Source organism: Saccopteryx leptura, chromosome 7 (genome assembly GCF_036850995.1).
Source record: "Saccopteryx leptura isolate mSacLep1 chromosome 7, mSacLep1_pri_phased_curated, whole genome shotgun sequence".
Lineage (NCBI taxonomy): Eukaryota > Metazoa > Chordata > Mammalia > Chiroptera > Emballonuridae > Saccopteryx > Saccopteryx leptura.
In genome coordinates this window covers 41759137-41782381 of record NC_089509.1, presented here as the reverse complement: position 1 = coordinate 41782381, position 23245 = coordinate 41759137, and the positions used below count along the sequence as shown (strand labels likewise).

Sequence of the window (23245 nt, the reverse complement as noted above, 5' to 3'; positions counted from 1 at the left end):
CAATAAACATAGGAAAAGATGCTCAATGTCATTAATCATCAGAGAAATGCAAATTAAATCCACAGTGAGGTATCACCTCACATCTGTCAGAATGGCTTTCAACAATAAATCAACAATCAGCAAGTGTTGGTGAGGGTTTGGAGAAACGGCACCCTTAGGCATTGTTGGTGGGAATACAGACTAGTGCAGCAACTGTGGAAAAGAGTATGGAATTTCCTCAAAAAATAAAAAATGACACTGCTGTATGACTCAGTGATTCCACTTTTGGGAACATATCCAAAGAAACCCAAAACACTAATTCAAAAGAATATATGCACTCCTATGTTCACTGCAGCATTATTTACAATAGTCAAGATTTATTTTATTTTTAATTGATTTTAATTTATTGTGTTTACATGGATTCTAGTGTCGCCCCTGTATTCCCCTCAACATCTCCCTTGCCCCCCTCCCCAGAGCGCCCTCTCCCCTTTCCCTTCAGGTTTTTCCCATTCTATCATCCCCTTTCCCTCTGTCCTCTTTTCCTCTGGTCCCTTTGATCCCTCCTCTGTCTCAATTCTGTTCCTCAGTTCACATTGTTCATTAGATTCCTCAAATGAGTGAGTTCATATGATATTTTTCTTTCTCTGCTTTGCTTATTTCACTTAACATAATAGTTTCCAGGTCCATCCATGTTGTCACAAAAGGTAAGATTTCCTTCTTTTTCATGGCCCTATATTATTCCATTGTATATATATGTACCATAGCTTTTTAATCCAGTTGTCCACTGATGAACACGGGCTATTTCCAGATTGGTTGGCAGGGGTGCCCCCTTTTACCACTCTTATTCAACATAGTTCTGGAAGTCCTAGCCATAGCAATCAGACAAGAAGAAATAAAAGGCATCCAAATTGGAAAAGAATAAGCAAAACTATGATTATTTGCAGATGATATAATACTGTACCTAGAAAACCCTAAAGCCTCAGTCAAAAAACTACTGGATCTGATAAATGAATTCAGCAAGGTGGCAGGATATAAAATTAATACTCAGAAATCAGAGGGATTTTTATACACCAACAATGAACTGTCAGAAAGAGAAATTACAATATTGTATCTTGACTTGATACAATAGTCAAGATTTAAAAGCATCTCCATTGTCTGTCAGTAGATGAGTGGAGCTCATCAATGGAATACTATTCTCCCATAAAAAAGAAGGAAATCTTACCTTTTGCAACAGCATGGATAGACCTGGAGAGCGTTATACTAAGTGAAACAAATCAGACAGAGAAAGACAAGTACCATATAATTTCATGTATATGTACAATCTAATGAACAAAATAAACCAACAAATAAAATCAAAACAAAATCATAGATACAGAGAATAGACTAACAGCAGTCAGAAGAGAAGGAACAGGTTGGAGGCGCTGGGTGAAAAGGTAAAGGGATTAATAAAATAAATAGAAATTCATAAACAGAGAAATCAGTGTGGGTATTATCAGAGGAAGGGGGTGGGGGAGGTAGAAGAAGGCATGGGGGGATAAATGGTGATAGATCGAAACTTGAGATGGGATGAACACACAATATAATGTATAGATGATGTGTTATAAAATTGTGTACCTGAAACCTTTATAATTTTGTTAACCAGTGTCACTCCAATAAATTCAATAAAAGGGAAAAATATGGTGATGGAAGGAGACTTGACTTGGGGTGGTGAACACACAATACAATATACATATGATGTATTATAGGAATGTATAACTAAAACCTATATAACTTTATTAATCAATGTCACCCAATAAATTCAATATAAATAAATAAATAAAAATTTAAAAAATAAATTGATAAATTTGGGGCAGGATCTTAGTTCTATCCACTCAAACCATCACCACCACCAATTTATCTCCAATAGGGACAACAGTGCCTGTCATGTAGGAAGGTGCTAAACTATCTGTTGTCTAATGTAATTCATTTATAATTCAATAGTCTGTGAGTTTGGCTAGTGCCGACCAATTTAGCAGAGCCTGATCACCCTAAGAATAATGAAAAATTAGATATTAAATTTTTACAGCCAATTTTTAAAGCAGAAGACTAAAGTGCAAACACTGTGAGAATTAACTGAACAGGATCCTTCCTTTAATGTAACTAAGGTACCTGATAGTTCTTATATAAAAAGACATAGTTTATACATAATATATTTATAAAAAAATTATGTCAGGCCCTGGCCGGTTGGCTCAGTGGTAGAGCGTTGGCCTGGCATGCGGGAGTCCCGGGTTCGATTCCTGGCCAGGGCACACAGGAAAAGCACCCATCTGCTTCTCCACCCCTCCCCCTCTCTCCTTCTTCTCTGTCTCTCTCTTCCCCTCCCGCAGCCTAGGCTCCATTGGAGAAAAGGTGGCCCGGGTGCTGAGGATGGCTTTGTGGCCTCTGCCTCAGGTGCTAGAATGGCTCTGATTGCAGCAGAGCGATGCCCCAGATAGGCAGAGCATCGCCCCCTGGTGGGCATGCGGGTGGGTCCTGGTCGGGTGCGTGCGGGAGTCTGTCTGACTGCCTCCCCATTTCCAAATTCAGAAAAAAAAAAAATTATGTCAATATGCCAGCCACATATATCAAGTACTATTTCAGATACTCTAGCCGTATTTTAAAAGCCAATCAATTTGCTCTTCTGGAAAGATGAACACAAAGGAGAAAACCAGATTAGCCACAGTATAAAAAAAAGATCTGCTATGAGAAAGTGGCTTGAGTTGTAAGTTGCAGATGATGCTATATAATTATCCAGACTTTTCAAAAGGCTAGAAAAATAGATAACTGCATTCTATTATCTAATTTAAAAATGCACATTTCTAAATAAAAGAAAACAATCCATTTCCTGACACACACACAACACACACAAAAGTTCTGTTTCGTTGATCTAACCTTCAATGATGCTTCAACATCTATCTGGCCAAACTAATCTCATATAAAATTGGAATATGAACAATGTACTGGATGATATTGAAAATTGTTTAATTTAGTTGGATGCAATAATGACTTGCTAGTCATACAGTATATTGCTTTAAAAAAATAATAGCCCTTATCTGTTATATATGCTTTAAATGTTCTAAGTGTGGAGATGGCACACGTGTTCTGAAAATGCCCTGCGATCTCTACTGACCTACTCTGCTGTTGGCTATAATTAAATCAGTGAGCATGACTGTGTTCCAGTAAAACTGTACTTGTGGACACTGAAACAAATATTTTATATAATTTCATGTCACAAAATTTAACCATTTAAAAAATATAAAAACCATTCTCAGCACACAAAATAAGAGGCAGATGGAGACCTGAACTCTGCTCCAGGAGGGAATAAATATAAAAGGAAGGGGGGAGGCAGAAAATAGATTAAGTAAGTCTACCTATGAGTTGATAACTGTTATAGCTGGAGATGATATATATGGGTTCAAACTCCTATTCTACTTTTATATATGTTTGCACATTTTAATAATAAAAATTAAAATTTTATAAGTGATTGAGAATTATTTCACAATGTATACATATATCAAATAATCAATTATACCTCAATAAACTGAAGGAAAAATGTTAAAAAAATTTAAAGGAAAAGAGGAAATAAAAAAGGAGGGGAGGGGATGGGAGGGGAGGGGAGGGGAGAGAGGAGAAGAGAGGAGAGAGAGAGGAGAGGAACCAAACACAGCTTGAGTGCCAGAACTGCCATTCTGCCTAGCCCTTCCCTCAAGGACTGGCCTCTATTTCTCTACTTCAGAAACATGCCTAGTGTCCTTCATGGACTACCCAACTCCTCCCCAAGTCCCCAAGATGTTGTCATGCACTTGACCCTATGGATCATCACTTCACTGAGAAGGCTGCTCCCCTGCTCAGACCCCCATCAGACTCCTGTACGCTGATGAGGGCTGTGAAGAGGCACAGTAAGATTGCAAGTCAGCCGAGACAGGTGGTTTGGACTGCTAGCCTCCCCCCTTGGAAGACTGCTCACAGCCAGGCTAGACCTTGCCATATCTTAAGGACAAGAAACATGTTAGCAGGCAAAGCCAAGGTTTTGTATTACCACATACAGAGCTATTTATAAAAGTAGATTCTTTATATAGTGAGTTTCTTCTATCTAAAGACAATAAGAAAAAGAGACACTCATCTAACCCTTTATCCATATCATAGTTCAGGAGACAAATTCAAAGTCAATTTTATTTATAAAAATAAGTTTTTAAATTTGTCTTGTCACAAATAAAATATTTATATATAAAAATGTTAACTTCTAATTTAAAAATTATGCCTAAGAAAAAAAGACCTAGACGATCACCTTTACAAAAGGCCAAAACTATAATATATTACTCCATTAAAATATAACTTTAAATACAGCATATTAGTCTTCAACATAACACACGTCTCAAACTTCCGAAGAGCACCACACAAATGCGCCTTTGTAAAGCAACCTCACAGCACTTTGATGTGGCCGTATGTTCATTAAAATCAAGTATTACTACTTACATACATAAGGTACATAATGAATTCCGTATGTGTCTAGAGTTGGCTAATGTCATTAAAGCACATGCCAAAAGCACAGACTATAAATCAAAATGCGATTTGTCAAAATAAGATCTTAATATGATACAGGTTAGAAATAAATAAATAAACCACTAGCATTCTGATATGGAATGGATGAGGAGAGCTAAGCTCAAACTGAGACCAGGTTGCAACTGACATCCCTTTGTTCTATGTATAGCTTTGGCTATTCCTCTCTCTCTTCCACCTGGATAAATACAAAATTAGCATGCACCAGGCATTCTTCACTCCCCCAAGGATTTATATCTCTAGTGCCATTTTAAAGACAGATATTCTTTCCAAAACGTTGACATAAACCAGTTGGGCAATTACAGATTTTTTTTTAAAGCCCACATTACTGAATTTTTTAAAAATCTAGATTATTCTTAAAAACAAAATTTGGAAAACACTTGACATTAGTTTATTAATTCACTTCCAAATTTAAGAAGATTTAACAGAAGATGAGAAAAAGCAGACATATAACTAAAAAGGCCAAGCCAACTATCAAAAACTAAGAAAATCTAGTTAGTGGACATTGGAGTAGTACAGAAAATGTGAGCAAAGAGACGAGTTTCATGTCTTACATTTTCCCTTTGCTGTGTCTTCACCTCTCTCTCTCAGTCTGGACTCCTTCAAATCAGCCTAAAGTCTAATCCATACATTTCCAATTAATCAATCACCCAAATACATTCCCTAACAGCCTTAAATACTGTTTGATTCACTGGAGGCCTGCTGCCTGCAGGATTCAAAATAAACTCTGTAGCGTGGTATACCTGGCCCTCCATAACCCGGGCCCTGTTTCCTGTCCACACCTTTCCACTCCCCCTGTGCTCCAGCTCTAGCCACTGCTTTCCCTGTTCTGGGTGCCTTCTGGCCTCTGGCTATAATGTTCCCTTCCACATCCTCTCCAATGACTTCACCTGGCTATACTACTCATTCTTAAAATTCAGCCAAGTGTTACATGCTTAAGAAAGTTTCTCTAAATCCCCCCACACCCACCTTACGTATATGACTCTCACAGAACTTCTCTCACAATACTGAAAATCATTGGTTGGCTAGCCTGTATTCTCCAAGACTCAAATAGCTTTTTCAGGAAGAAAAACACTGTGTTATTCTGTGTTTCTTCAAGACTGATCACGTTATCTATATACACGGTGCTGATATATGGCTACTAAATAGATAAATAAAATTGCTAATCGTATTTTAAAAAGCGAAGAATATTATTCCATTTAGAAAGATAAATGTACACATTATTTCATCTTGCTATGCAAAGTGTTGTTTCCTTTACAGTCATTCCAAACTTTCCAAAACTAATAAATAAAGGCAATCTTGAAGAATACAGACTGAAGAAAAGAAAACCGTAGAAAGTATTGACATTTATTTTTAGAGTTCACACAGATGAGGCAATATAAAACATATGCCTAGACCTCTAGTAGGCACACTTAACTCAGAACTGACACATGTCTGCCCTGGCTGGGTAGCTCAGTTGGTTAGAGTCATCCTGATACACCAGGTTGCGGGTTTGATCCTGGGTTGGGGCACATACAAGACTCAACCAAGGGGTGCATAGATGGGTGGAACAACAAATCAGTGTGTCTCTCTTTATCTCTCTCTCTCTTTCACTCTCTCTCTCTCTCTCCCCCTAAAATCAATCAAGAAAAAATGTAACACATGTCAACACTCAGTCAACTTTACAAATCATGTATCAGTAAGTTCAGCAATGTTTCCATGGAAACTATTTTTGCACATCCTGAGACTTTCCACAAACTTCTGCAGGGCCAATTTATCAAAACAAACTCAAGGGTGATAAGACCCAAACCTGAGGCTGACAGAATCAGATTTTTGTCCGGGCTAAACCACTGATAGGTGAAACACAGGCCCGGCAAGAAGCCCTGAAATTTGAGAAGCAGCAGCTTCAACAGCAGAAACATGAGGCTAAAATGCAATTTCTGCTTTCAAACCATCCTCCAAAGCTCCTTCAAAGGATCTCATAGCTCATGAGTGGATGAAGGAAAGAAGACTGCTTAGCTTTTCAGTATTTCTTTTCCATAGATTAACCAAATATGCATGCAGGATCTATCCAAGTGCTCCTCAATGCTGCAATGGCACAGAATTTTCTGGAGGACTCATATTTGGACGCAGCAAAACTGAAAGTAACGAGTTATCATCACCTGCTGAACACTCCGTGCTCAGTGGCCACGGCTTCCTTCCGCCCTGGGAAACGTCCCTTCTTCGGGAGGTAGATTTGCAGATGGGGGTAACCTAATCCCTGAGGCTGACGTCAGGTGTCCTGTGCTAGAGAGCAACCTGCTGTAGCACACACAGACTTCCACCTGACTCAAGGTGCTATACCGCTCTTTCTCGTTTGAGTTCAGGAGACTTTATGGCAACTTTTTTTGTTATTAATTTTGAGAGAGAGAGAAGAGACCGAGACAGACAGACAGAAACATCATTTCGTTGTTCCACATATTTATGCATTCATTTTTTACTGTTATATGTGCCTTGACCAAGGATTGAACCCGCAACCTTGGCATATTGGGATGCTGCTCTAACCAACTGAGCTACCTCGCAGGGTTATGGCAACTTGTTTTAATATGTATCTGTCCAATACTAGATAAGGCATGATTTGTATATCAAATATAGGTAGTAGATGTAAAAATTAGGGATATTTTCCCCTAAGCTGTCTACTACTCCCTAGCCTTCTACATTCTTATCTGTTGGTTATGCTCAAAACCAGGCTTTACCTGGTTTCTAGGTGGCATTGCTCACTGGTAACTGCTGTTGCAGGCAGCAGAATAATTTTAATGAGAGCTGATAGAAATAGGCCCTCTGGTGTCTCTAAAATTTCAAGTTTCATATCTAAAGAAAAATGGCTAAAATGCCAAAATTCAAAAGGAATTAAGAGAAGAAAATAGTCTAAAATTTGTAGCGCCAATAGTACATGTAATGAGGGGAGGGTACCTACTCCAAATCTGATGTAGAGGTGCACAGAGGCAGGGGAGGGGGAAAGCTTGGTCCTAGACAACCACCCGGCACACAGAAGGCCCTCTAGAACACCTAGAGGCAGTCAAAGGCTGGCAGAATAAAGATTCTAAATAATCAAAAGGGGAGAAGATAAATTCCAGACAAACGTCCAAATTAAAATGTGCAGAGTGAATTTATTCTATTCACATTTGAGGTGGGGTGGGGGAAAGAGATGGACCAAGATTACATTAAATAGCTAATATAGCAAATTTTAATCTTTATTGAATAAGGTATTTAATTGCTTCTAGGTATTTGCATACTTTAAATATAATTTTAAATTGTATGTTTGTTTCATTATGTTTATGTTAATAATGTTTATACAGTGTATTTAGCTTCTTTTAAGTAGTTTTTTGCTGCTTAAAAAATAAATACACTAGGCCCTGGCCAGTTGGCTCAGCGGTAGAGCGTCGCCCTGGTGTGCGGGGGACCTGGGTTCGATTCCCGGCCAGGGCACATAGGAGAAGCGCCCATCTGCTTCTCCACGCCCACCCCCTCCTTCCTCTCTGTCTCTCTCTTCCCCTCCTGCAGCCGAGGCTCCATTGGAGCAAGGATGGCCCGGGCGGGCGCTGGGGATGGCTCCTTGGCCTCTGCCCCAGGCGCTAGAGTGGCTCTGGTCACGGCAGAGTGACGCCCCGGAGGGGCAGAGCATCGCCCCCTCGTGGGCAGAGCATTGCCCCTGGTGGGCGTGCTGGGTGGATCTCTGTTGGGCGCATGCAGGAGTCTGTCTGACTGTCTCTCCCCGTTTCCAGCTTCAGAAAAATACAATAAATAAATAAATAAATAAAATAAAATAAATACACTAGAATGGAGAAATGTTTTTCTCTCTATTCATGCTTAAGTATCATGAGGACACCAATTTTACCCACAGGTGTGACGAGGAAAAGAAACATGCAAGTAGAAGATAGAGGAAAAATATAAAAATATGTATTAATCTTACTTTATACAATTCCTTTTTCTTATAACTAACATTTACTGTTATTTTTTTAAATACTGTTTGATGAAGCAACTACTGAAAAAGATAATACAAATTCATTTTATTCCTTTAAGGAGGGGGTGATAGTGAATTTATCCAATTTGTTAATCCTGACTTTTTTCAGATTACCCTTTAGATGACAATGTATTTATACCTCTTCTTTTACCAAAACAACTACCAAGGTGCAAGGCTTTGCACAGAGGAAATTATCAAAAGAGAGAGAAAAGCCTCTGCAGCCTCAGCTAGCTCTCTCTCAGGCAGACTTGGTCTGCAAAGGGAAGGAGAGCTGCGGAAATCACCGAGTGCATTCACCACTGCATGCATCAGGTGAAAATTAGGATTCAAAACTCCTGGAAATATGAAGTTTCTGGCTTACTGAGAGACTCTGGAGTCACCTGCCTCTACTTCCTTCAGAGTTATATATTAATCATCACCAACACAAAGACATAAAGTACAAGCTATTTTACTTGATTCTTAATCTGATAGTTGCTCATCTAATTAGTGTGTTCTTTCATCATTTTATCATTTTCTGCTGAAAAGACTTATTCTTCTCAATAGAGAGCAAATTACACATCAGTCATAGTTTTTCAGTGAATGCAAGAATATCTATTTGATTCTGATAGTAAAGGAGCAGTAGCATAAGTCGTGTGAGAAGTCAGTTATGTGTGTGTGTGTGTTTAATATGCAGAGCTGAGTTGTTTTCATTTTTAAGTAGGTGTTGTTTTCTGTGGGCAGATATAATGATCTAAGCTATGTTTTATTAATATAGAGTGTGATATAAATAAGTATTAATAGTAATATTGAAACCAGTTTGAAATTCACACTTTAAAATAGTGGTCTATTTGGCTCCAGAGAATATCATCTACCAACCAATGTGTTAGGTTTATTTATAAGAACTATGTACCAATGATTTTTTTCACAGTCTTTCTATGTTACGTTACCAGAATTTGATTGTAGAGTAGGTAGTTGCAACTAAAGTGTGGGGTTTTTTTATTGAGGAGATATTTTTGTTACTGCTATTTCTTTTGAGGTGAGATATCAGCCCGGAATTCCGTAACACAAAGAAAGCTATTGTGTGTTGTGTACTGAACAACTCCAAATGGATTTGGCCATTGCTTTATTCCCTGTTTCTTCCTTTTTCTAAACATCTGAGCAAAACTCTCAATGCCCTTGAAAGAATGCTAGAAAACATGCTAGAGCGGGTATATCACTAGGTACCTAGAGACTCTGCCAACAGATGTGTGATATAATAAAATAGCAAGAAAATCAGTTCCTAAAGACAAATCATTCTAGCTTTTTTTATTTTCTATTTCCCATGTTCCAATAGCAATTATTTCCCACATCACTTTTTTCGAAAAGTCACCTATGACATTATATTTCTAAAGGAGAATTACTTTGAGACAAATGCATTGAATAGTTACCTTAAGCCTCAATATGCAGCACATTTAAACATGGTTTATATTTCTTGGTCATGTGTTTCCCTAATGTCTCTAAAACAAAAGCAGAAAATCCCTCAACCTTTTAAATCTTGACAGTAACACAATTAATTAGGTTCATGTCTAATTTTTTTAAATGTATCATTAATATAAAAATAAAATTTTATTGAGAAGTATATAATCTCATGCACTAATATAAAATAGACCTTTCTATTTAAAAAACTGTAATTAACATGAGCATTTAGTCTGACTAAGCAGATTGGCATTCAATACAAGCAGATGATATGAACTAGGTTTTAGCAAGTTTAAACAAATCAAAGCATATTGTACATAATGATAAAATTATGCATTTGTGACTCACAGCATAATTTTAAAGTCTCTATACAATAAAACTAGTAGCTGTGCCATTATTTTGTAGTATCCAAAGAAATATTTCATTTTCATTTATAAGAAAAATAACTTGAAAATGTGGTTTATTGACGGCTAAGGCTGTACCAATGAATATATACCAAGCAACTAACACAGCTATAAAATTTAATTCTATAAAGTTGGGGTCTTTGATGCTTTTCAAATTCAACTTTTCAAAACCTTGGGGTTCCTCATACTAGTATGGAATGAAATACCCACTATATTAGCTGGCAAAAATATCAAGGCACAACTACTACCTAAGAAATGGTGAGGGGAGCGAACAAAGATATACCTGTAATATACAAACATGCACACACATGCACATACACAATGAAAGAATATACCAAAAAAAAACCCCAAAACAAAAACAAAACCTTTTATTTAAGGAGAATAAGGGAATAGGGTAGAGGGAACAGGGAGAGAAGCTAGACTTATTTGGATAGTTTATATTTTCTATTTTTATTTTTTTACTTTGAAATGTTGTACTTTACATAATCATTAAACAAAAGCCTGTACAGCTTTTAAAAATCCCTAATGATAAAAAGCAAAATTAAATTGATTTGTTATACTGAGTTGGTGGCATAACCACACTGATAGTAACTATTTCAAGTAGCTTCAAAAAAAAGTAATTTGTCTACTTAACCCCACTGGCATCTAAGAACAACAACAAAAATTCTTAAACTGGTTGCATTGATATTTTTAGAGGTATTACTGGTAAAGTAAAAAAAAAAGTCATATAATCCAGAAATTAAAGTGGAATTATGTCTAAGAATTCATTATGTTTTTCTTCTTTAAACAAAACATTTTGCCTGACCAGGTGGTGGCACAGTGGATGTCGACGCAGTGCACAGAGGACCCACGTTCAAAACTCCAAGGTCCCCAACTTGAGTGCAGGCTCATCTGGCTTGAGCATAGGTTCACCAGTTTGAGCGCTGGGTTGCTGGCTTGAGTGTGGGATTATAGACATGACCTCAAGGTCACTGGCTTAAGCCCAAAGGACTTGAAGCCCAAGGTCACTGGCTTGAGTCTAAGGTCACTGGTTTGAGTAAAGGGTCACTTGCTCTGCTGGAGCCCCACCCCAGTCAAGGCACATATGAGAAAGCAATCAATGTACAACTAAAGTGCTGCAACTATGGTTGACGTTTCTCATCTCTTTCCCTTCCTGTCTGTCTGTCCTTGTCTGTTTCTGTATCTCTCTCTTTGTCTCTCTCACTAATAAACATCTTTCTTTCTTTTTTCTTTTTCTACTGAAAGGCCTAGAAATAATGACCAATCAATAGCAATGAACATCCAAAACAAATAGATTATGGTCTCTAATTACCATTTCCCACAGGAATGAACAACGGCTTATTGAAAAAATGGTTGCTTCCAGGTCTAGGGTAGAAAAGTTTCAAGAGGAGCTTAAAATCACCTTTCTTAGCAGATAGCACAGAAGTCATCATGGACCACTGACAGCCAAACTGAGGAGGTGCCCAGGCTAGACACAAGGCAATTTGAACATCAAAAAGTAATGAATTGACATAATATGAGAGAAAATCATGAGTTTAGCTGTAGTTCAATAAATTTCTGTAACATTTGGAGGATGCAAGAACACAAACTCTTATTTTTGAAAACAACTATGAATGGAAAGAATCAAGCATTATCCAGACAATCTATACAAAATGTAACTAAAGGTAGTCAAAGAGTTTACACAGGGAAATTTAAGAAATCCAATAAATGAATGAAGAAGAACAATGTCATTTTTTTAGCCTCTTAATCTCGAACAAAATATTGCTAATTGATCTAGGCAATGATTGTAATGACTGCTTTAAAAAAAGTGGGGGAGCAAATAGACTTGTGATGGAAGTTCATACCACTGTCTATAAATATATATATATATTTTATAAGAGAGACAGACAGAGGGACAGATAGGGACAGACAGACCTTGGGCTCAAGCCAGCGATATTGGGCTTCAAGTCAAGGACCTTTGGGCTCAAGCTAGCGACCATAGTCATGACTGTGATCCCACGCTCAAGCCAGCGACCCTGCGCTCAAACCTGTGCTCAAGCCGGATGAGCCCTTGCTCTAGCCAGTGATTTCTGGGTTTCAAATGTGGGTCCTCTGTGTCCCAGGCTGATACTCTATACATTGTGCCACCATCTGGTCAGGGATCTATAAAATATTTTTGACAAAACAATTTGATCCAGACTCCTTGTAGCTAGTCACTAAAGATGTCCCATCTCTCCCAAACAAATGCTTCCTGTTTTTCTTACTCTTGCATTGCTCTATCCCTTAAATCTGGGCTGTCCCTATAATTCATTTTAATTAATAGAATGTGATAGAAGTGGCAGTGCAACTTCTAGAGTGAGGTCAGAAGACTTGCATTTAAACCGTGGTCTCTTGGTAAAATCATTGGGGTAAGACAGCTACCATGTAAAAAGTCTGACTATGTAAAGTCCAACCCAACCATGTAGAAAAGCCCAGTGAGACAGATACAGTGCTAGCCCCAAGTTGTTCCAGCCCTCTCGGCCGAGGAGTCAGACCTGTAAGGAAGCTTTCAGAAGACTGCAGCTTCAGCCACAATCTTACTGCAGCCACAGTAGGGATTCCCAATGAGAAACATCCAGCTGAGTCCATCCGTCCTCAGAACTGTAAGAGTCCATTGGGGTTTTAAGCTACTAAGTTTGTGTGTTGTGTCTTACGCAGCAACAGATTAATGAAACAAGTCTAACTACCAATGTACAAGAAATGGGAAATTGGTAAATAAAACTATAAGGAGACAAAGAAAGACATGGAAAGCCTATTAGCTAAAAAGAATGAATTGACATAAATAAATTTTAAGATTTTGCTTTATGGGTTGATATTTTTTTTTAATCATGAGCTGATTAAGGTTATGAGACTACAAGGGACATGTACACATGACCAGATATCTGATATTAATAAATTATTGTTACACATCTTAGGTTTGGTTGTATTTTAAAGAATAAAATTCCTTTAAATATACAAACTAAAATATTCACAGATGAAATATCTGGGGGGCAGTAGGGAGTAGACAGAAGTACAGATGAAGTGAAACCATGACTTTTAAGTGTTGAAACTGGAAGTTCATTTTATTAATCTGATATTTGCATATGTCTGAAGTTTTTCTAAATAAAACTGTGCATAGTGTGTAGGACTATGTAGCTGTTTTTTGTTATAATGTTTGACAGACTTAAAACCTAATGTCAGCTGAAAGGTGCCATGATGTTATAATCCATATTTTATAAAACACTTTCCTTTTAGACAAGAAAATAATTTACTTTCACATTCCCACATGTCCAAAATATTGATCCGAATATCTAGCTTTGACACCCCTTCTTCTTTAAAATAGGAATCCTAAAATCCCATCCCAGCATACATACTGAGCCAAGTTAACTAAGATAATTTATGGGGGGGGGGGTTAAAAACATGACTCTGTTGCACAACTGTAAAACTCTGTTGGTAGTGGGGAACATGTGTTTGGCACAATATTTGGCATAAATGCAGTGAACTCTCTCAGAACCTGAGAGCTCAGAGCTCTGTCCTTACTGCATTTGGCCCTAATGCCAAGCACATAGCTGCAAAGCAGTAGAAGCTCCATAAATATTTTCTTAAATGAATGAACCAACTGGGGGGTTGTGAGGGAAAGAGGGTATGGTGTTTTTGATACAAGAGCTTTTGCTTTTGAACCTGCCCCTTTTCAAAAAGGGTCAAAAACAACAGTGTATGAGAGGTACATATCTTATGTGAACACATCAGAACTACATGCTCAAACAACTTATGTGCATAGAAATCCTACTAGCAGTGAATTTTAGCACCGTTTTTAAGATTTTATATACAGAGTACAGTATGGATGAAGACTATCTCATTATCCTACACCTGGTCAAATCTACATTTGTGTGATTTTCTTTTTCTTTAAAAAAATCTATTAAAGAACAAAAGCCTGGTATTTAATATATGCTGGTCAAGTGAGCAATAAACAACTGTAAACTTTCCTAGGGGCTATTTTTGCTCTGTCTCATCATCAGGAAGCTAAAGCATATGTTGAATATTAGCCTGGGTGGACACAAATGTGTCCTATTTATTCAAGGTTTCCTTTGAAGCCACAATTTATAAGTTTTGTTTCTTAGGGGTACATGTCAAACTTCATTTAGCATTAGTTGGTATCCAGAAATACTGAATAGCAAAAGGCAACATTTGGGGGCAAAAAGAAAATATGCCTGCTATATGAGCAATAATGTCAGTTTCATTTATGTAACTCACAGAAAACAAGAGGAGAAATACAATGGAAAACTGATAGTACAAATCAAGATAAAAATTATTCACTTAATTTATAAGTGTAAAACTGCACATGGAGAAGAACTATTAAAAAAACACATTTTAATCGATGTCTAAGAGGTGGATAATTTTAGAGTAAGTTCCTTTAAAAGGTGTGTTTTCTAACTCTTAAATTTCAAAGATTATATATTTTCATGGAACATGTTTGTACAATATTTTCCTTCTTCTTAAGAATGTTTTACAAACTTATCTGGAAAAAATTTTAATTTGTAAAAGGACATTTGTGGAACTGATACTTTACTTTGGAACATTTATATGAAAAGAATTTAATAGACTGTAGAATACCTGTAAAATTGACCCCAATAAAACAATTGACATTTGAATAATGTTCTATAATGTTATTTTACCTTTATTAATTCATTTAACCCTCAAAACACCCTGTCAGTTAAGTATTATAAACCTAAAATTCATGGGCCTCAAAACTCAATAAAGTTTGTTTATAAACCTAAGTCATCTATTTCTACACAATGTTTCAACTGAACTACAATACTGTGGAAAGCAATTTGCAATTATGATTGTGGTGCTTATAGTATAAGACAAGTTGTGCCATTTCAACATTATTTTTCCAAGACTCATTCATGTTGTTCAGTATAGCTTCCTGCATTCACTTTCAATGTTGTGTTTTTCTCCATTTTGTGAATATACTACAGGTTGTTTATTCATTTGTTTCTTAGTAGATACTTGAATTATTTCCCTTTGCAAATATACCCAGTGCTACAATGAACATTCTTGTACTTTTCTCATGGTGGACACTTTGTAAGTTTCTTTGGGGTGTATACTCAATAGGAGAATTGCTGAATCACAAGAAATGTGCATGCTCAACTTTACTACATTTCTAACTGTTTTCCAAAGTGTTTATATCAATAATATAACAGATCACATTATACCTTTACAAATTTTAAAAACAAAACTAAACAAGACTATTTTGAAATGTTTTTATAACATAAAAAGCCAATTTATATGTGTGTTATATGTAGTCTTTTATATGTATCAATATTCATATAACTTTAAACCTCACTATGTATAATAATAAGACCTTAAAAGGAGCCTTCAAAACTATTGGCAAATAGAAGTTTACATTTTAAAATAAATTTATTATTTTATTTTAATGTGAAAATAAAAATAAAAACATTACCAGTTGTTGGGCAAATGAGTTTGTAAAATTTGTGTTTTTTGATTGTGCTCACTTTTATTGTTAAAAATGGCGCTGGGCAGCCATGTGTGTGCTGGCCCTCAGAACAGGGCAATTGATTGCAAACTGTGGATTACCTTCCTGCGTGGGAAGGGCCATTGTTATGCTAATATTTTCTGGAGAAGAGTTTCGCAACAAAAAGTTTTAAAAAGAAAAAGAGAAGGAGAAGGAAGAAAGACGCCAGTTTTTGAGAGTGAGGACGGCGGAGAGAAGCCAAGATGGCAGGGTGCTGAAGGAAAAGCCAGTTTGTGCAGAGAGGAGAAGGGAGAAGGTGTGCAGATGGGGAATCAGAGGTGACTGACACTGATGGTGCCTTTGATTCTAGGAAAAACCAGAGAAGATTCTCCTGGTTGTGGAACTGAAGAATGTGTCAGGGTTTTGGAGCCCTGTGTGTTTGTTGGCCAGAGCGAGAGTAGAATAAAGGAATGGCCCACCATTTTTTGGCTCCACTGTTTCTTTACCATCTGCCCAAATCTAATGGGAACCTGCATGTGAATGGCCACAACGGCTGTGACTACTGGCCATACACCAGTAAATAAAACAATATATCACGTCAAATTTTGATAATTTTGAGGTTCCCAAGATAATAACCCTTCTTACTCAATAGTTTTTGTTTTTGTTTCTTCCCGTCAATCAAACTTCAGGGAAACTGGACCTTGAGAAATTTCTCTTCCAGAGAAATTTATCCTCTCACTAAATACATCTATCTTGAAAATGGTCAAATCAGTCAGTTACCAAGACATAATATAATGACAAATTACTAACCTAGTGGTTCCAAATATAAAAAATAAAAACTAAGTTAGGTGTTACAAAAGTATCATAAATGCCAGTATATAACCTCAATATGTATATTTATTTATAAATACATACCTGTACTACTGTATTCATATATATAAGTTCCTGTACTCATATATTATAGACATTTGAATCAAATATAAAAGGACATTTGTATAGAATTGGAAAGAAACAGATCTAAGTTGGAATTCCAATATGTTCTTCCTACAGCGGGAACGTCCTGAGCTCCCACAAGGCTCACATCAAAGGTCAGCCCACCCTGACGAGAACACATCGGTCAGTTGCTATTCAACCTATTTCTATTCCTCTGAAGAAATTAATGTGTCTGTCAAATTTAAAGTAGGTAACACTCAATTAGTTTAACAATACTGTTTGCATATAATGTAAATGAGGATTAAAGGCACCATCTTTTGATTTGATTTGTGTTCCAGAATCTCAGTGAAAAGACAAAAACAAGAAGCCTAAACCCGAAAACCTCACCTTTCTGTTATAGGGTAATTGATTTTTTTTTAAAGCTTTCAAAGTAGATAAAATCAGCACCTTAAAAGACTTGTCTTGAGCCCAGGCTGTCTTTTATTAAAGTGTACAATTGCAGGTGCATGCCTAGAGGAGTAATAGTTTGTTTCTAACAAAAGAGTCTGGATGCCACAATATGCCTCTTGCCAGAGGCATCGTTCCCCCAAGCACACGGCTAACTGCCTCTCCTGCTGTACCTGTAACAATTTAATTGTATAAGTCAGCCTAGTCAAGCATCTCCAGCTCATGACTGGGAGACATGAAATTCATTGTCATTATTGTCCCTGTCATTTTGGATCATTATATCCTGCTGCAGAATTTTCCTCACTTCAGTGCATTCTTACCTCCAGGAGCCAGGGATTATAACTGAGGTTGGGGTGGGGGCAGGACCGTGAACTACATTTACCTCAGGGGAGCCAGAGATTAAATTGGCTTTGCTCTCTCACAAGCAGAATTCATCTATTTGTATGCTGGGAGTTTCAGGTTGGAATAAAAATGAGTATTATAGTGAAACCTGAGCGTTAATTCCCCCTTTGAAACATGGATATAACCAACTTTTATTTATATGAGGAAAACACAGGTATGAACATAGGTTCATATGTTCATAAGGAATATTTAAGAACATCATCAGGTAAGAAATAACAGAAATCTCTGTCAGTGCCTTGACTCTCAGAAAAAAGAATTTAAAGCTGTAATTTTGTTCTCTAGTTTTATCTTAAAGAGGCTTAATGGGGGCATTTGATGGTTTTAAATATTTAATAATTTTAATTATAGCTCAGTGTTTGTGTGCTGGATTATATGACTGGAGTCCAAAAAGAATGGCACCAAAGATCTACTCTGGAAACAGGAAGACAAGGGTAGTTGATGTAAAGCCAGTAGGCACGGCCAGCATCATGCAGCCGCCTGGCCCATGCAGGTTCACATTAGATTCAGACAGTTGGTAATGAAACAACAGAGCCAAGAACCGGTGGGCCATTAGCTTTAATCCTAGCTTGCACCTGGTGGGCAAGTAAAAACACACACGGGGCTCCAAAACCCACTCATTCAGTGCTCACAAAGCTACTGACTTATCTGAGTTTCCTAGAATCAAAGGTTTCTAACCTCACCAGTCTCATTCACCTCTGTTCCCCATCTCCTTCCTTCTCTCTGCACAAACTCTGCACAAACTGGCTTCTCCCTCAGCACTCTACTATCTTGGCTGTTTCTCCTGGCCTCCTCCAGGTGGCCTTTCTCTGCTACCCTTTTTCTGCTCTCTCCTCTAATGCTAATCTCAGGAACCGAAAGAGCAAGCTCCCGGTCTGCCCCACTTTATACTATAGAAATCAAAACCTTTAATCCAATATACAAACAAGTAAGTCTCTGATACAAAGTCACTTATCTGGGGCATAATGGGATTCCTCATGAGAGTATACCACCCCACATCAAAAAGGGTGGGAAAGGCTTAGTCCCCAAATCAAACCCCAGGCTACAAGGATCCTGCCTGCTCACAGCCCGCCCCCAACACACAATATCACCTGGGCGACGGGCTTCCACATGGGCAGAGCCATCTTTAACAAAGTGAGCATAATATATTTTATCTTCCTAATAGTTGACAAAGGAAGATAAGTCCTAAAGAGACTGGCTTCTTCTCCACAGCTGGTTCACATCATCTCACAGCCTGACTAGTCACCTCAGCCTGTCAGGCCTTAAACACTTTTTTGCTGACTTAGGAGAGTTAGACAGTCACATACTCTCTATCTGGTGTAGAAAAATAAAAAGAAAGAAAAACAATTTTTTTAATAAATCAAGATGTGGCCACTATCTTAACCTGACAAACTCAGGGAAAGCCTACACAATCAATCGCCTTGCGAACTCAAGGAACTAAGGTAAACACAGGATGGTCTAAATCAAACCTTTCTAACTAAGAGCAGTTCATGGTGGGTAGTTAGTTGTAAAGCCAATAGCTGCTGCCACCATCACAGCCACCTGGCTCTTGCAGGTTCACATTTGATTTGGGCAGATCATAATCAAACAACAGAGCCAAGAACTGGTGGGCCATTCTTTATTCGTGCTTGCAACCAGCGGGCCAGAAAATACACACAGAGGGAAAACACTTCCCTTTCCGTTAAGGGCTCCCAAAGCCACTGGCCTTCTCCGGTTTTTCCTAGAATCCAAGGCTCTCACCTCTGTTCACCTCCATTTTGTCTACCTCTCTCCTCTACAACCACGCAGCCTCTTTTCCCTCTCTGCAATGTGGTCTCTTCCCTTGGAACAACGTAGTCTCCTCCTCCTCCAAAAGGGCCTCCTAGTTCCTCCTTTTAAAACCTTTCAGAGGAACAATCTCCTCTTCCAGTAAACATTAGCATAACCAAGCCCCTTCCCAAGCATGAAGGTAATCAATATTATCACCTAGGCCACGGCCATTCACACGGGCAGCCCCATCTTGAACAATCAAAGTGAGCAAAACCAAACAACACAAATTTTACAACTTATTTGCCCAACAGTAATCATGTCCTAAGGAAGAACTTTCTCTAAACAAAGGTCAGTGCTTGCTTTTAGTCAAGCCTGTCTGCTGTCTTTTGCATCTATGATAATGTACCTGATAACATGCCTTTGGAATGTAAAGATCATTTTCCTTCTCCATCAGGCCAGACATCCCCCCCAGAGCAGAAGCCAATAGACTCTTCATTGTTATTGTTATGTGAACAATTAACTGTTAACTGGCTTGTTCCTGCCTATGTAAAGAAATTTCAGCACATACACTTTTTCTTTTTTATCCAATCCCAGAGATTTCCCCACTTTGCTTTATCTTGCCTCCCTAATCTATCACCAATCAATTTCATGTAACCCCCTCAGATCTTCCCCTTTGATTCTGAAGTATAAAATACGTGGTGAAATTACCATCTTCTGGAGCACTTTCTCAATTCATTGAGACTTTGCTTCCTGGCAATTGTCAACAGTTTGGCTCAAATAAACTCATAAAAATTCTTACAGGTTTGGAAGTTGTTTTTACATTGACCCTGGTAAATCCCATTATCAGTGGTGATGGCCATGGCGGGGCTCGACTGATGGCTCTCAGGTAGGAGAGGGCAAGGAGCAAACAGCAAACGCTAGGACACGTCTCAGTCAGAAAACAGTGAGCTGGCTGTATGTTTTCTCTGACAGAATAGGAGAAGAAAATATAACGTGGTATGTCACTTCCTATTCCAACTTTCATTTCATATGGATTTTACTGAGAAATGTGACATTTACTTTGCACTGAAAAAAAAAGTTAGTTATTCCTCTATATGTGTGAGTTTGTTTTCAGCGGCTAACAACAAAATACGGCAATGGATCACACCTACGCTGAGCACAGAACAGCCACTATAATTACTACATTTAAAAGTATATGGACAAAAAAAAAAAGTATATGGAATTTATCAACTTTATTGACTTTTATGGAGAAATAGATTTTTGCCTTAATATATGCAATGGCCATCAATATTTACTTAGGATGAAATGTTCTTATGTGTAAGTAAGAAAAAATTTCTGACCTTTATACATTTTGTACATCAGAGGCAATATCTTTCAGCTAGCTCTAACATCTTGGTATTGAATGAAACTTAACGATTATCTCAGCCACAGTCCAAGTGAATGACTATATTTTCTAGTCTGTCTGACTATATTTTCACACAATTACATTACACTTAGCATTGGTGCTAAAGTAACTGTCTAATGTATTACTAATAAGGGTTTTTAGTTCACAAAACTTGCAGCATTTAAAAGTTTTTTTTACTTGTGCCACTTTTTTTTTATCATAATCAAGATTCTCCCAAGATGAGAGTTATAAATATTATTTCTGTTCACTTTAAAATGGTAATTTTGTTATCTAAATTTCACCTCAAATAAATTACTTGTTAAGTAAAAAAAAGTTATTACAAGAAGCTCAGATGCATTTTTAAATCAGTTGGATGACTGTTATTACACTCTTATAATGTTTATTTATGAAGGATAGATTTTTCTTGTTAAGAAAGGTTTATCTAATAAATTACAATGTTTAGAACTTGTTCGCAGAAGTAAATATTTAAGAAGTTATTTTTTCCTCTTTGAAATATTTGGTAATGGGATGATGATGTTATCTTTTTGGTCAAAGGGTAAGGCATTCCTTCCTTTTTCTAAGTACTTATTTATTGCATTTAATTCCTTTATCTAGATGCTCCTTTTTTGTATCTTATTTCCATGGTAATACTTAATTTGTGCATCGCAGCATTATGTAGAACAGAAGTTACCCTGTGTGTGAATACATTTGGAAACCACAGAACTATACTTGGGTCACTCTCTTGTTTTACTTCCCCTAAAGAATGACAAAGTTGGGTCTATATCATTTTGGAACAAATTTTAAAAGAAATTTTTTTTTTTTTTTTTGTATTTTTCTGAGGTTGGAAACGGGGAGGCAGTCAGACAGACTTCCGCATGCACCCGACCTGGATCCACCCGGCACGTCCACCAGGGGGCGATGCTCCGCCCATCTGGGGCGTCGCTCTGTTGCAACCAGAGCCATTCTAGCGCCTGAGGCAGAGGCCATACAGCCATCTTCAGCGCCGGGCCAACTTTTGCTCCAACGGAGCCCTGGCTGCGAGAGGGGAAGAGAGAGACAGAGAGGAAGGAGAGGGGGAGGGGTGGAGAAGCAGATGGGCACTTCTCCTGTGTGCCCTGGCCGGGAATCGAACCCGGGACTCCCACACACCAGGCCAATGCTCTACCACTGAGCCAACCAGCCAGGGCCAGATTAAAAGAAAATTATTGCAAGTGACTAGAATATAATTATTTTCCCCATTCTATATAATAGTTAAGATTTTACAACAAATTGTAAAATGTCAATTTAAAAATTTTTTAAATAATTATTTTTAAATATTTCAGTAATCTTTTCTAAACTCAAAATTTTGCAACCTATAACAAGATATAAAAGCCATGTCTAAATTAAAGAAATTCTTGATCCCCTTGATTCTGATAGGGTTTCTTTTGCATATGTGACATAGATTTCCCTTTGTTTTCTTATGTAGAAACAGTAAGAATCTATAATTCATAATAAAAGCAAACCAACATAATCAGATATGATATTCACTAATTCTCCTCTTACAGTGTTCAGATTCAAGCTAAACACATAAGCACACGATAAAAGTAGTTAATTTTGACACATCACATAGTAGAGAAAATGACCACATATTTAAGAGGGTTTGTACAGGAGGGATTAGGAACAAGAGGCAGAGGGCACAATGCTTCCATGTCAGGATGAGTAGGTTGCTATTTGTAGAATGCCTTCTTATTCCACCCGGACCCAACCCTCTTTTAATATAATGACCCAATAACTACAAGGGATAACTATTAAGGGTCTGATGCCAAGAAAGCAAATTCACAGTTAAGGTTGTCTTTTAATGTACCATATTTCCCCATGTATAAGACGCTCCCATGTATAAGATGCACCTTAATTTTGGGGGCCTGAAATTTGAAAAGAAATGTACTACCATAAAGATATTGAACTCAAGTTTTATTCATCATAACATTCATACAATTCCTCATCACTGCCAAAACTCCTATCCATTAGCTTGTCCTCATCTGGGTCTGATGACGAATCACTGTCTTCAACAATGAGCACAAAAACAAGTGCGAAAAAGTGAGAAATGCAAGGAAAATGTCTACAACCACTGTATAAGATGCACCCAGTTTTAGACCCCAAATTTTTCCAAAAACGGTGCTTCTTATACATAAGAAAATACAGTAAACCAAGGGCACCAAAACTGTAGTTAAGTGCCCCTCCTGTGGTGTTCAGATGTTGACAGGCACTTTCAACTGTGAATTTTCTAGCTTTTAATGACCCTTAAGAGTTCCCTAATATCATTGCTCCTAAGACATTTATTTGAGTTTGTCCCCTTGTTCCCTCTGCACACACACATTTTACATCCTACATGAAAGCCTAACAGACCACTGAACTGATTCAGAAACTAACAGTTTGGGGGGGAAAGGTGGCGATGGTCTTGAGGATGTCCCGTGATATGAAACAACATAAATATCAAAGTCTCC

At 37.6% G+C, this 23245-nt stretch overlaps 1 protein-coding gene across 2 annotated transcripts in view; it reads right to left on the bottom strand.

Moving 5' to 3' along the window:
• GPD2 (glycerol-3-phosphate dehydrogenase 2) overlaps nucleotides 1-23245 on the bottom strand; it is a 162958-nt gene that overhangs the window by 60294 nt on the left and 79419 nt on the right. The window lies entirely within an intron of this gene.